General features: G+C 36.5%; 1 protein-coding gene across 1 annotated transcript in view; it reads right to left on the reverse strand.

Moving 5' to 3' along the window:
- Positions 1-16,057, reverse strand: part of LOC113229423 — a 301,492-nt gene that overhangs the window by 193,256 nt on the left and 92,179 nt on the right. The window lies entirely within an intron of this gene.

Below are 16,057 nucleotides of genomic sequence, written 5' to 3' on the forward strand. Positions count from 1 at the left end.
TGCGGTCCATGACACCATTAAATATGTATATATAGAAATTTCACCATTCAAAAAAAATGTATAACAAAAATATTGAAGTCATTAGGGACAACGTACCTCCACAAAGTGTCACGGGTGTTATGTGCTCATCCCTGAACGTAGAGATAAGAAATTGCTGATGCAGGACCAGCGCCGGCGTCGCTGGTGGCTTCGAGATTTCAGTTTCAACTTCAAACTGGCAGGTTGGTTCATTCAACCTAAGATTTTAGTTTTAAGACTCTATTATAGTGCTTTTAGTGAACTTATATGACTTTTATAAAATATATTAACTTTTTAAAACGCAACCCCGTGTCTTGGGGTTGTAATTCGGGTTAATGTGTTTTGAAAAACTTTTGGACAACATTTCACATATACCCCCATTTTACGGGAATCGAACACAGGATCTCTATTTTTTACAATATCTTGTCATGGAACGAAGAAATCGTGCCCCTGGTGGTAAGCGACACGCTTATCCATAACAGTTGCAGTGCCCGCCAGAGCTTTAAATAGCAAGGATCCTAGAGGCACTGCTACTGCGCGCGTTACCCTGAGACATTAGTTGAAGAGTCCCATGTGCCTGTAATTTAAACATTCACACTTCCAAAGCAGAACGCAGTACGGCGGCAGAAATAGGTAAGGTGGCAGTACTCCCCAGGACGAACTCTTTCACACGGATGAGAAGAACGAAGACATTCAAGCACAAAATGTTTGCAAATGAATTACAAAAAAAATCAAATTTATTCAATCGCTACAAAATGTAAACAACAACAAAGGCACAAGAAAAAACAAAAAACTTCTAATCGCATTTATTACACAATTAAGAAAGAGGGAAAATAACTCGAACTCGTTTATTGCTTTAAAAGTTAAATACGCATATTTACTCGGCTAACTGACTCTTTAAAGAATTCTCATTAAAATATTAAAACGATTTTACAAAAAATACTCAACCGGCAAAAATTGTCAAGTAAGAAATTGCTTTTTCAGCTAAGAGTGGCATAAAAGTTGTATAAACATTTTATTTATTCAGAAGAATCGTAAATAAGAGTTTATTTTAGAGTTTATAATTATTTGCAATAAGAATCTTCTATCATATTTCAACTTTCATGACTCATAATAATGTATTTGCGCAACTGTTATAGGTATAATGGTATCAAAAACACCTACTTGGTCCTATAGTAGCACTAAAAGAGCTTTAAATACTAATAATTGTTATTTGAGTCCACAGACAAGAAAAAGAGATAAAGATAACAATATAAGTGAAATCACTAAGCTAAATAAATGTATGCAGTATATCTACCTTAAGTGGCAATTTCAAGCTAGCGCATGTACATCGACGTGGCAATCAGGCGAGCAAACGGCTCTCAGATCAAGCCATTGCTACTCTCTCCAATCCAGACCCTACAGAATATAAATTATAGACGTCTTACGACGGCACTCAATTTGTTTCATGTTTTTGCCGAAGAAGCTATTATATGGTCACATATTAGTCGTATAAAACCTACTTACGAACTACATAGCAACTATTAAGAATTTTAAAATAAAAACAATTTTTGTAGTTTTTAAAAGCCTTTAATACAGCAAATAGTAACATAACCGATATTTAAAACATTTACAGCACTAGTTTTGCTATACGTTCTTTGGACACGAAAGCATTTTTACAGAACGAATAAATAATCAGAAAATTGAAAAAAATATATTTATGAAAATTTATTAGGTAAGATTTTTGGTACACCTATCATTTTTGCTCTCCAAAACAGCACAATAAAGCATTTTACTACGATTTTAAAAAATATGAGCGAAAGAATGACATAACCATGCCACACAAAGGGAAAATGGCGGAATAAGCTCAGATAGGTCTTTCGAGACCTATAATTGGCACACTCAGACGCCAACTAACCACTACTACTGTATTGTCCTGTGGGAAACCCTATATCGCGGGTGCCATGGCCTCAAGTGTCGCCAATTCGCGTTTTTAACGGGAAAAGTAATTATTGTTAAAGTAGGTGCTTGTTTTTGGAGGAACTCTTTCCTGCAGCGCTAGCACGGCAAGAACTTGCACGAGAAGCTACATAGAAGCGTGAGAACAGAAATATCGCTCTGCGTGCTAGCGCGGATGTTAAAGAATATTTAAATAAATACAAATATAATAAGAAGAAGAAGGAAATCTAATAGAAAACACTTTTTTTAATTTTTTTTATAACGCCAAGTGTAGACATAAGTAAGGTAGCAGTACTCCCTTCTATGAACACTTTCCCGAGTACTTCCTTGTATGAGCTCTACAACTACTACATTAATACACCAACTACGTCTACCTTAAGTAATATAATAAAGTTTAAAGGCTGTCCGTGTAAAGTTTTATTACCAGTAGAGCTCCTTGTGAACGAACTCACGCAAGAGGACGGGTCTGGGCTTCGCATTTTTGGATCATTTCATATTTAGACTTTGTATGGATAATTGTTCTTTGCATAAACATCTTTACAAATAGGTATTAAGTACAAAAAATACTTAACTCATTTTTACACAAATTATTTTAAACTAGGACATTTAGTACTAGAACAATTACTTGTAAAAGTTTTCCACCAAGCAGTGAACATTACTGCGTTCCAGTTTCAAAGGTGAGGGCGCTGTTGAAACTACAAGGACATGAACTTGCCAATGTATATATCACAGGGTAACAGGCGCAGTCAATGCCCCTCAGGTCTTTGCAATTTAAAGCTATTAGCGGCACTGCTACTGTTAATAATCACGTTGCGTACATTATATTATAATGCTATACATTGACTTACAAATAAATGGACGACGGGTCTAATACAAAAACCACGAAAAAAATGCCCCAAGTCAGCCTATTTAAACGTAGTGACATGTAAAGGACTATGAAAAAGCTAAAACGTTGAATTTAAATTGTAATGTCATCGCAGTGCTGTCTAATTTTGCTTGCTTCGCTGTCAGTCGAACAAACGAAGACTAAAGCGTGAATGGCGCTCTGTATACGATTTTAACGCCCTATAAGTTCGGACACTTTTTAGCGCGGACCCGACGTCCATATAATTGTAAGTCAATGTTGCTATATGAATAACTCGCATATTGAAGTTAATAAACCAACTAAGTACATTGAAAACCTCCTAAATAAAAACGCGTTAAACAATTCCAAATTTTACCCGCCGTAATTACTTTCGGAAAATAATTAATTATGGCTCATCGGAGTGAAAAAGGGCGATAATTTTTCAGATTTTTTTACACAAACGGACGGGGGCGCAAAAAAATTAGAGGATTAGAGAAAATATTAGTGGAAAATAAAACCGACTCGGTGATTAGTTGCTTTGTTTAAATTTCCTTATTTTTGCCCCTTTCCTTATATCCTTCTTTTTTATTCATTTTGCGGACATCGGCCGTCTCTGTCTCTAGTGTTAGTATGACTACGAGTAATTACTTTATTATTGTGGTGCTAAGTTACGGGATGAACAAGTCGTGCGCCTGATGGTAAGCGACACGTCTGTCCATAGCAGTTACAATGCTATTAAGAGCTTTAATCACAAAGACCTGAGGGACATCGCCACTGCGCCTGTCACTCTGGGACAGGTTGACAAGGTCTCATGTGCCTGTAATTTCACCAGCACTCTTAATCTTCAAAATTGAATAGTAGAAATGCTCGCATAACTGCTTGGTGGCAGAAATAATACATTTACTACATTATTATTCAGTCACACTATACATATATTGTAAACGGTTAAATTACAATACAATTTACAACTCCAAAACAATATTGATTTCCCATTAATTATGTCATCCTGTTAATAAGGTAGGTACAGCATTTGATATACAAATCCGTATGTGAAATTTAAGATAACCGCCATCTTGAAAATTGATCTCAACAGCGAGCATGGCGCACGCAATAATGTCAGAACGTATAGTGTTCTGTGGTCAGAACGCACCGTGCATGCTGAGATAGTATACGGTTTTGCCGAATATGGATGCAATATGACAGCTATATACACTTCCGTTTTATTACAACTAGAACTATAACTGCCTCCGTGGCTGAACGGGGATCGAACCCGGGACCTCAGAGATGGCGACGCCATGAAAACCAGTGTGCAAGCCACTCGACCCCAGAGACCGACAATTACAGATGTATTCTTTATTATGACAATAGAAAAAGAAATATTAAGTGTATTTTTTTTTATAATACGAAGTGATGGAACGAACAGTTATGCGCGTGGTGGTAAGGATAATGCCTGTCCATAACGGTTTCTGGCCATTCAGAACCTGAAACATAAAGTTGACAAGTCCCATGTTCCTGTAACTACACCAATATAAAAAGGTGATATAAAAGGTGAGCAACGATAAACTTATCTGTAAAAGATATAATCTTTATCACAATATATTGGCAGTTCTGCATAGTAGTTTGTTAGCCACAAAAACTGAACGGCAGGCGGTAATATACCGTTGCATTTACACAATAACACAGTATTGGAGAATCTTACAATTCTGAACTAAGCATGCAGCCACGAGCAGAGCGAGCGAAATTTTCCTACGTTGAACAAAAAATATACGTAAGAAGATTGGTGCTTATTCACGACAAGATTTCGCTCGCTCTGATCGTCGCTATACACTTAGTTCAAAATTATAGTATTATGCAATACTGCGTATTTGTATGAAGGCAGCGATACTTGCAAACCCGTGGCAAAAGGTTGTTAGAACAATTATTGAATAAATGAATGAAGTCTTCTTTATTGCACATTAAAATTACAATGACAACACATAACAGTAATGTAAGTATCACAGAATAAGCCAGTATACAACAGGCGGCCTTATTGCTAAGTAGCAATTTCTTCCAGGCAACCTTAGGATATTGTGAATTAATTAATTGATTATTTTTCATGAAATTGATTAAAAGTAAAAGTAATTACTGTAAAGACAGAAGTCTTCTCTTTGTCACAAAATAAAGTATCACGAGTCGTCGTGAGTAGGAAAACAATGTACTTAGTTCTGTAAGTCGTTTTGTTGTTGTGTATACATACTGAATGCTCGTTTCGTGAACAATACCGCATTGCTTTAAATCCTTAATTCGCGAAACTTTTATTAACAATTTCATGAAAAATAATCAATTCATTCTTTCAATAATTGTGTAATACAATTCGATAATGCGCCTAAATAGGTAAGTTAACAATCACTTATTTAACTGAGAATAAAATCACATCTAAACGATTTTTATACCGGATAAGGTTCGCGAATCTCTGTTTCCATAAAGTACGTTATTTAATAAAGCAATAACTTTTCAACAAAACTTAAGGACCCCTTTACAAAGTGAATTGATTTTCAACGGTGTTAATAATAAGAGTGCAGTTCGCGAGTTGATGATTAAACGACAAAGGAAGACATATTAAATAATCTCACAGCGCCGTTATCCCTCCTTCCTAATATATCATAATCACTCAATGTCAAATAAACTAATGACAACGTATTTCGCCGGTGCTATACTGTTACCGATTTATTCTTGGTCACAGGATAAAATGAAATTTCATAATATTGGCAAGATTGATTTATCAACTGTGATATAAATATGTCGCGCAGTGCTCGTACCAGAGTGCGAGCCGCGCGACCAAAATATTGCAATATAGTCACGCGCGGTGCGTGTCAATAAATTATATCGTGTCGCGCGTAACATACGCTACGTCTGAAGTGCACTCCAATATGCGTTTTGCCCCCATTGTCGGATCCTGCCGAGAGAGAGTCAAGTCGACTTAATTCCCGGATTTGTCCTTTGTGTTTCCAGTACAGCAAAAGCACAAAAGAAATAAAACAGATTGACGATTTTTTTTTTTATTGCAGTAGAGCTCTATGTGAAAGAGTTCGTCCAGTAAAGTAGCCGCTCACGCGACACCTAGAGGTGCCGGTGATGATTTTATACCGATTTATCGGATATCGAAGTTATAACAGGTAAAAGAACTAATATTAATTGCTATTTCGGTAACTACTCTAGCAAACCATAAAGTTTTTAATACCTGGGTCTGTCATTTAAAAAACTAAAAAAAAATAAACAACTTCAAAAATATGACACGACAATCGTGTGTGTTATTGTTTGGGCTGGTGATTTCGGTGTTTATTTATTGAAAACATACCGTAAGTAGTGTTTTTTAAGTTTACCCTGAATATAAATGTTTATAAACTATAATTTAAGGAGTAATTTCATGGTAAACGTTAAAACCACTCAAACGGAATATTATCATTATTATCCAAGTACACCAAAAATTTCATTAGTGCTTTTTAAATGCAGGATTTGCGGTGTATTACTGCATTTTATTTGAGATGTTTTTGTTGGTAGTACGGAGGGTGTTTATTTAGCAATGCAGAATAATAATTTTTATTTATAAAAACTTGTATTTAAACTGAATCCTTTTCTATTTTGCGAAAACAAATAGCCGCCATTTTGCGGTAGGAGGAGAACGTCGCGTGAGCGGGTAGTAAGGTAACCTTACCTATTTTTCCCGCCAAACAGTAATGTGAACTAAAGCGTTTCGGTTTTAAAGTGGGTGCTGGAGAAATTACAGACACATCAGGCATGTCAACTTGTGTCTCAGAGTGACGGGTGCAGTGGTAATGCCCCTCAGATCTTTGCAATTTAAATGTTCAGACTTGTCGCTTACCAACAGGCGCGCGAGTTGTTCATCCCGAATCGTTTTCACGATTCTACTTCATAAGTAACAAAAGCAAATACCATGAGAGCGGTAAATACATATATACATACACAACAATATGATCCACTAGAAACACAATATAGAATAATGTACCCACCAGTTGCGCTAAAAAAAACAAGTATGGGACATTAATTTACTACGTCATTACACACGTTGAATTCTATTCATTAGGGCGAAGGGTAAGGGTGCGGGGTAAGGGCGGCGGGATCCTTTTTACGGCCTTATGGAAAGGCATTTCAACTGAGGACAAGGGACGTAATACACCACTTTATGTTTTGAGTGCGGTGTGGAATAAGGGATGATGGCGGTTTTTCGGGATTTTCATTATATCCTGATGATAACCTTAACTAAGGCTTAAATCTAGTAGATAGACAGCAGGCGTTTCGTTGTGCTTTATATACGTTAATATGAGGTTTTAAATTTTTTGAAGAGGTCAACAAGGTCAACATAACGACTGTGAAATTGAGAAGCGATGTATGTTTTAACAACTTACTTCCCCCTATTTTTCTCTTTTTTATGATATACCAATGATTTTAATTATATCAACTTAACTAAATAGTAAACGCATAGTATAGGTACGATACATTTTTCAAATCGCTTTAATTTCGTTAGTAAAAAATAAACAACTGCCTCCGTGGATGAACGGTTACCATGCCGGACTGCCACGCCGAGGTCCCAGGTTCGTTTCACGGGCCGGGAGAAATATTTGTACGGCCCACATTTATTTCTCTCGTGAGTTTGGGTGTAATTTGTGGTTACATAGACAACTGAGTGTGTGTCCATAGCACCCGCGACATTCCCTAGTGCGGGGCCATGTTGAGTGTATGCGTTGTTATTAAAAAAAAATCTGAAATAAAGACTGTCCGATTTCCAATGTCCGACAAGTCCCATCAAGTGGTTCGTCTGCTCATTTGCCTTCTAATGTACATAAAAAAATATATATTACAAAAAACAATGAAACTTCGTAAAATTTTTTCGATTTTTCGCTCATCTTGAACCACAAACAAGAAGGTTTCTCGAATTTCAGCAGGCATTGTGTAGGATTTTATTCGCCTGCAATAATTTTCATCGCGAGGTAATTTAAGTCACACTGTGACCCGCGCTCGGGGCACACTCGTCCCCAAACGTAAAAACATCAGAGGTATTGAGAGATGAAAAGTTTAATTCGTTCATGGAACACCAACAGCTTCATAACAATAAACGACGTACAGCAAATTACAGACAATAATATTTATTTAATTGGTTAAGAAATTATCATTACTATAATTTTTTATATGTAGAGGTATACCGCAAAAACATAAATCTTTGAAAACATAATTGCCTTTGTCTAGATAAAACACAAAAATATATTTTTACGACCAGAAGCGATGTTCGGGCACGATTTATTTTACTTCAAAGCGAATTCGTACTCAATGGAAATAATATCAGAAGAAATAATCGTATATTTCTAAGTATCTTTTTTAATAAAGAGTGGTAAAAAAGATAATAAAGATAACACCATTACATTTTATTGCGTTACATCTGCGCGGACGAAAATATGTAATACTGTATATATATTTATATATTTATACTGGTAAGGTATAAAAATACATTAAAAGAATAATAAAAAAATACTAGAAACTAAAACTACAATTAAATTATATGATAAAAATGTCGTCTCTCTTGCTGGTGCGCTGGAGATGGGATGGCGCAAGTGTTGACACTCGTGGCGTACCACACCAGTGCCTGCGGGATAAGTGTCATTCCGGCCGGGCGTTTGCCATCAGTTTGCAACATGCCGATTGTTAAAGGTGCTTGGTCCACCGGCGCGGCGAGACTAGGCGAGAATTGAAATGTTTGTTGGTGCAATATTGAACTGTATTGCTGCCTACGTAGTGTTTTATACTGATTGTACTCTGCAACGGAAATACGATTTCTCGCGGGAGCTTGCGCGAACACGCGTGAGCTATTAATAGCAGTTTTTGGTGGAAATAGACCGGCGAAATATCTATTCTGATCTCGTCTCGTTTCGCCGGTGGAAAACCACCTTAACTGTGAGTTGAGCACTGGCAGGAAATACTTGTAACTTAATACTGTCCACATTCCTTAACACCGTCTAAAAAAACTAATTTGTATACAAGATTTCAATATCACGACTAAAATTCGTATATAACAAAGTTTTCGTAGCGTATAATGGGTGACGTTTTAAAGCGTGGCTAAGTTTTAAGGCAAAAACTTGTTTATACAACAAATTCGATATCTACTAAAAGAATCCACTTGATACCCCTTTTTGTTTAAGTCGCACAGATTTGCCGTTATCTTCCCTTTGAAAGATTTATGGAGAACATCCGAAGAAGGATATCCCATTCGAAGAACACTACTGCTAGTGTAAGCACGAGTCCATAAATTAAGAAGGTCCTATACTCGTGCCAAATTCGATGTAGAATAAATGTTAACAAAAAAAACATATGACTTTTAGGGTTTTCACCTCAGACTGTTTTATGGTTACAATTTCAATATTTGCTCCCGAAATACGAATAAGCATGACAATCCTGATCTTGGAGTCGTGTCTGTGATGAATTTTGTTCAATAGAAATTTCAAATAACTAGTAAGCGAAAGCACCGTAGCAATAAACCCAGTAATTAATTATTTAAAAAGTTGTGTCATCCCTAACGATTTTTTTTTACTTAAAGGGAGATATTGTATTGTCGAGTTTGAGTAGCATTTTAAGTTCACAATCGGAAATTGATGCTAGATGAGACATGTTGTAAATTAATATAAAATAAAATCTTACAATTGTGCTTTTTTTTCTCCTACCATTACCTACTATCTAGCAGGAAGTATTAATGGGTATTAAAAACTTAATTATTTTATTCATAAATCATATATTTCAATAGATACTTTGCAAATTTTATAATAATTTGTCAGGTAAGTAATTACTTCTACATTACTCAATACCTATTGGAATTCTAATTACCGTCTAAGTACCGAGTTTCGTCCGTGCTCAGCTACGGTCTTGTACTATGGGGTAACTCAGTAATCTTAGAAAGAGCGTTTAAAGTCCAGAAGAAGTGTATTCGAGCAATTTGCGGTGCGTGGTTCGATGACAGTTGCAAACCGCTGTTTAAAAGACTGAACATATTACCTTTGCCATGCATGTACATTAGGGATATCTGCGTATTTGTCAACTCTCATCCTCAATATTTTAAAACACGCGGTGAAGTCATTCAAAGGCAAACTAGAGCAAAAATTATGAATCTCTTATACCAAGCTCGTTGCCATAAAGTAATTTATAAGAATAACTGCTTCAACATGCGTATAATTATTTACAATAAATTACCAAACGAAATTAAATTGTTACAAGGACATACTTTTAAATTAAAATTGACAAAATGGCTTTTGACACATTGCTTCTGTAGTAAAAAAGAATACTTGGAATTCACAAATTCATTACATTAATTAGAAACTATAGAGACTAAAGAAACATTGAATCCCTTTAATATCTGCACATCTGCTTGCAGGTTGAATACAATGTACCTAATTTTACTTAAGACCTTTGTAATTACTATATTCTGGCAAATAAACGTATTCTATTCTATTTTACCTACGCGAGTAGGTCGTAGACAGAGCTAACTTAAATAATGAGCATTGACTGTTTCTATTTCTATTTATATTTCCGTGGGATCTCCTCATCGATTCTGACTTCTTGACAATGAGATTATAACGGACTCCTTTGTACATTTTATACTTTTTTCTGGTTGTTATAGTGACAGCGATTTGTTGATTACATATATTGTGTCAAGTGAAAACTCGACTTTTATTCGCAGAGAATATTTTTTTTATTTGTGATAGCCGAAACGAACCCGGAACAGCATCGTTGGCATCAGGGATCACCTCGAGAGTATACCCTTTCAAACAAAAAAAGAATTTTCAAAATCGGTCCCCAATTCATGGAGAAATCGGCGTGTCAGTGTACATGTCTTTAAAATTTGAAGATTTTCCTCCTTTTCCATGGATCCCCTCATTAGATTCTGACTAGTGACAATGGGACCACCACGAGAGTGCACCCTTACAAACAAAAAGGAATTTTCAAAAACGATAGTAGAAATCTGAAAACATACGTACAGCCGAACGTATAAGTCGTTTAATAAAAGTAAGTATAAATAGACAAGTATGCTTAATAAAAAAAATGCATTATTACATCTTATTTGGCTTTTAAATGAAGATTGCATAGTCTGTCTGTACATATATTTTATTTATCACTTAGGTAGTTGCTTCTATGCTGCCACATGGCACTATAATTATATTACCTACTCTATTTATATTGTAATATACTTATTTATATCATAAAGATCTTATAGCATAAAAGTGTCATAAAGTTTTGGGCATGGGTCTCATCTCAGGCGAGGTTTTAGGCCATAGTTCGCCGGGTTGGGGACTTCACAGTGTTTTCCGAGGATTGTGAACCTTTTTCGAAGTGCAGCTGGTGTCATAACGATGTTTTCTTTACCGAAAAACTCACGAGGATGGATTCGAAATCACGGTCTATGCCTGAGAAGTTGAGTAGGTCAGGTAGGTTCAATCATTAAGCTACCAAAGCTTTTCAGATTATTATCATCATCTGTAGTTCATTTCCACTACTGAAGGCTGGCCGTCAGCTTGGAGAACTCTTCCCGGATGTTGCGCAACCACGACTTCTTCCTTCTTCCAGTACGTCGTTTACCCTCGATCTTGACCATCATTATCAGTTGGAGAAGTCGGTACTTTTCATGCCGTAGAACGTGTCCAAGATACGCAACTTTTGTTTTCTCGACGGTGTGCAAGAATTCTCGGTCCCTCCCAACGCGCTGAAGAACTGTCACATTGGGAACTTTCTGGGTCCAGCTAATGCGTAGCATTCTACGGTGGCACCGCATTTCGAGGGCCTCAAGACGCTTCTGGATGTCGGCTTTTACAGTATTTTAGAGTTTTAGATTATGAAGCGCGAAAAAAGGTATTTTGAAAAATGTTTACTATCCGCCACGTATTACTGCCGACATTTAAGATAAAGCTCTCAGCGCGGGCGCAACAAGTCAAGCCATATTTCACGGCGAAGATTCTAATCTATCTAATTCGATCCATTTACGTGAACAGCAAACTGAACACTTTCCGTGATTGTAGATGTTTTAGATCTTATCGCGGATGTTGAAGTAGTAAATTTCTAGGGGTAAAGTCGTCACTCCTTCTTCTTTTAAATCAGATTCTTAGCATCAGCCATTCCTTAACATGTTGTTTAACTCTAGATCATTCTGCTACGGCAAAGGTCAGAATAGTATTTAATGCAATCGTTGCATAATGAGAGGTCTTAATGCCGAATGGCCTAAGTAATATGTACGAGATTTTAAGGCCTAATTGTGTAATGATTGCATACAATAAGTTTTTCTACGAGTAAATTAAAATAATGAAACATATTTAAACTCAAACGAAAGCCTAACAAATGCTACAAAACAAAAAACAAAGAGATAAAATAGAAGCGTCTGTGATTGGTCAAATGCCGCTTATATTTTAACCAATCAGGAGGCAGTAGAGTGTTTGAGTAGCGTCATATTTGATAACCTGTAACTTTTTGAGGTATCTTTTAAAGAATTAATTTAAATTTTATTAATTTCACAACTATAGTAACGTCATTTTGTTCAGGAACACAGTAACGCGTTTATATGGAGACTCTTTTAATTAGCAAAAATACGACGTGCTTTTAGACAATACAATTCGGTTCAGAAACGAGTACCATAGACAATAGAATTCTGGTTCAGAAATTTTTACGTACAGGAGTAGAAAAAAATATTTACAAAATAGTTATTGATTCAAGATCTGATGCAACACAGAGAAAGGTTTTGAAGGAGGGTGGTCGTGAATTACAGCCACATGGAATTAGTCAGATGCCTCAGAGTGATTGGCGAAGTAGCAATGCCCCTCAAAACTTTGCGATTTAAAGCTTTGAGTGGCACTGTCACTGTTATGTATGGACATGTCGCTTACCATCAGGCGCACGACTTGTTCGTCACTTGAAAATATAGATTTTTTTTTTGTTGCACCAAGTGAGATCCAGAGCGTTGATCACAGCCTCTATCTCCAAGCCGATGACTCAACTCCCAGTTGAATTCTTTGGCTTCCGCGTCCCAAGTCCCCGCAGTCTCGGTTCCAAGGCAATGTATATGACATGCTTCACTTTGCCGCGTACTTTTATTTCATAATAAAGGTATATATTAATAACTTTAAAACCAAATAGCTAAAAAACTATAAATAACAATTCTTAAGTGGAAAGAACCAGGATCAGATCACTGGGTCGGCTGCGGAGTATGCGACAAAATTGGAACATGCCATACAGTGCCTTGGAACCGATGTACGATCTTGTGCCAATTGCAGTGGAGACTGAGGAGGCTTGGGACGTGGAGGCCAAGGAATTCAACAGGGAGTTGAATCATCGGCTTGGAGATAGAGGCTGTGATCCACGCTCTGAATCTCACTTGGTGCAACAACTTTTGTTGGCCATTCAATACGGTAATGCTGCCAGTGTTAAAGGAGCGTTTGAACCAGCTAATCCTTTTTCATTGTTATAGTTAGATATTACTATATATGGCGGCAGATATAGATATATTTCTATTTCTGCTGCCAAGCAGTACTGTCAGCATTACTGTATTCCGGTTTTGGAAGAAATTACAGGCACATGGGCCTTATCAACTTACGTTTCAGGGTGACAGGCGCAGTGGCGGTGCCACTCAGATCTTTGCAATTTAAAGCTTACCATCAGGCGCACGACTTGTTCGTCCAGTCACTTGATGTTATAAAAAAATAAAAATGGCTTCCAAAAAGTCTGCCAAATTAAATTATTGATTTTTATGTGACGAAGCCTGTTGCTGATTTATATTTGTGTCTACCGGACGAAGCTTACGTTGCGGATTGACATTTGTAATTAATTTAGTTTTGAATGAAATACATTATTTTTTCAAAGTCAAAGTCAAAGATTATTTATTCCATAGGTAAAATAAATTTACACTTGAAATCGTCACATTTAAGCTACTGCTCGTTCACTACGCTGACCTCCCTGAGAAGAACGAGCAAGAAATTCTAGGGATTGCTCTTTTCAAATAAACTTAAATGCTATGGAATACACTTTGAATCAAATTTGTTTGGATTCTGGAGCCATGTCGTCTTTCCATACATCTTTATCTAACACGTAGTATTCAATTTTGTAATATGATTTTTCGATCAAAATATTTTTAATGTAGTTTTTAAACTTAGGAAATGATAAACTTAATATATGCTCCGGAATCTCATTGTAAAAACGTATACAGTTCCCCATAAAGAGTTGATTGCCTTGGTTAAACGAAATCGTGGTACCATGAGTTTGGACTCAGCTCTAAGGTTAATATTATGGATATGTTCTTTCTTATTGAAATTATGTATATTTTTACGGGCATATAAAATATTTCAGTACCAGTCATGATACCAGTCTCCTTAAACTTTTCTCTGAGAGAAACCCGAGAGCCTTGACGGTACACAGAACGAATCGCTCGTTTTTGCAATACAAATATGGTTTGAATATCTGCCGCTTTACCCCACATGAGAATCCCGTAGGACATTATACTATGGAAGTAATTAAAGTAAACTAGTCTAGCAGTACTAACATCGGTAAGCTCACGTATTCTGCGGACTGTGTATGCAGCGGAGCTTAACCTGCTGACCAGGGAAGATATATGTGGAAACCATTGAAGTTTACTATCTAAGGTCACTCCCAAGAAGACTGCTTTATTAACAAAGTCTAACTTATGTCAAAAAAAGAGGAAAAAAAGGAAAGAATTAGAGTAAGTCACTTTTGAAAGTCATGGCGGTGAAAAGGCGTTGGTTCAGCATTTGCGGTTACCCGACTTTGGTTTTCGGCCGGGATCCCTTAAGAGAAAGACTCCACTCTTCGTCTTTGACAGTCTACGGATTTAATTTGTTGAAAAAAAAACATTATAGGACAATACATTAGTAACAAATATTTTTTTTATCATTTAGTGACGGGACGAACAAGTTGTAGGCTTGATGGTCAGCTACACGCCTGTTCATAACAGTTGTAGCGCCAATCAAAGCTTTAAATCGCAAAGATCTGAGGGGCACTGCCACTGCGCCCGTCACCCTGAGACATAGACAAGTCCCATGTGCCTGTAGTTCCACCAGCTCCCCTAAACCTTCAAAACTGGAACATAATAATGCTGACATTATTAGAAATAGGTAAGGTCCGGTACTACCCTGGACGAATTCTTTCACAAGGAGCTCTACTGCTATACATACTATATTTCCTGAAGGATTTCTTTTGTGTTCGAGTTTTGTATTAGTAGTTATTACAAACTAGTGGAGTAAGTTCACAAAAAAATGAATATCATAATAGTAAAGCACATTCAACATACTTAATATTACAATATTTACATACTTCGATTCAAAATTTCATGTTCATGTTGTGTGATGCAAATAATTCCGAATCATTTTAATAACCATTATGACTCCTATCATGTGTTCACACATGACGGCTATTTTAATGGCGTTTGCACAGAGAAATGTTTCGGTGCTTTCAAAGAACACGTAATATGAAAATAAGCTGCAAAATACCGTTTGGATTTTGTTTATCGAATTGTACAGTTTGCAGCACATTTAGAGTGGTTACACACGGCGACGACTGCATCACTACACTTGAGATTTGTAGGCGATTGCATCGATGCAAATGCGCGACTGCATCGATACAAACGCCTAGAAATACCAAGTGTAGCGAAGCATTCGCGCGTTTGTATCGATATTTTTTCTACTCCTGTACGTAAAAATTTCTGAATCAAAATTCTATTGTTTATGGTAATCGTTTCTGAACCGAAATTGTTTTAAAAAAAGAACGTCGTATTTTTGCTAATTAAAAGAGTCTCCTTAAACGCGTAACTGTGTTCCTGAACAAAATGACATTAACTATATTTGTGAAATTAGTAAAATTTAAATTATTTTATTAAAAGATATCTCAAAAAGTTACATAGGCGTGACCATTTCACAAGAAAGAACAAACGCCTATAAATCCCAAGAGTAGCGATCCAATCGCGCGTTTGTATCGATACAGTCGCGGGCTTGCATCGCGTTTGTATCACTGCTTAAAATCGCGCGCTTGTGTAAAGGTAGACGATTAGCGACTCCATCGCTACTGTATCACTGCGAAAATGAATCACGCGTTCATTGCAATGAAATATAAAATGTGTAGCTACAAAATAAGAATTTGGACAAGGTCTACTACAAATTACAAAATATAAAACATGGCTTCACATCTAAACTTTTTAATCCTCAATGGTTTTTTGTTATCAGGCAG

This window comes from Hyposmocoma kahamanoa, unplaced genomic scaffold (assembly GCF_003589595.1).
Source record: "Hyposmocoma kahamanoa isolate Upper Pololo Valley unplaced genomic scaffold, ASM358959v1 62, whole genome shotgun sequence".
Taxonomy (NCBI): Eukaryota; Metazoa; Arthropoda; class Insecta; order Lepidoptera; family Cosmopterigidae; genus Hyposmocoma; species Hyposmocoma kahamanoa.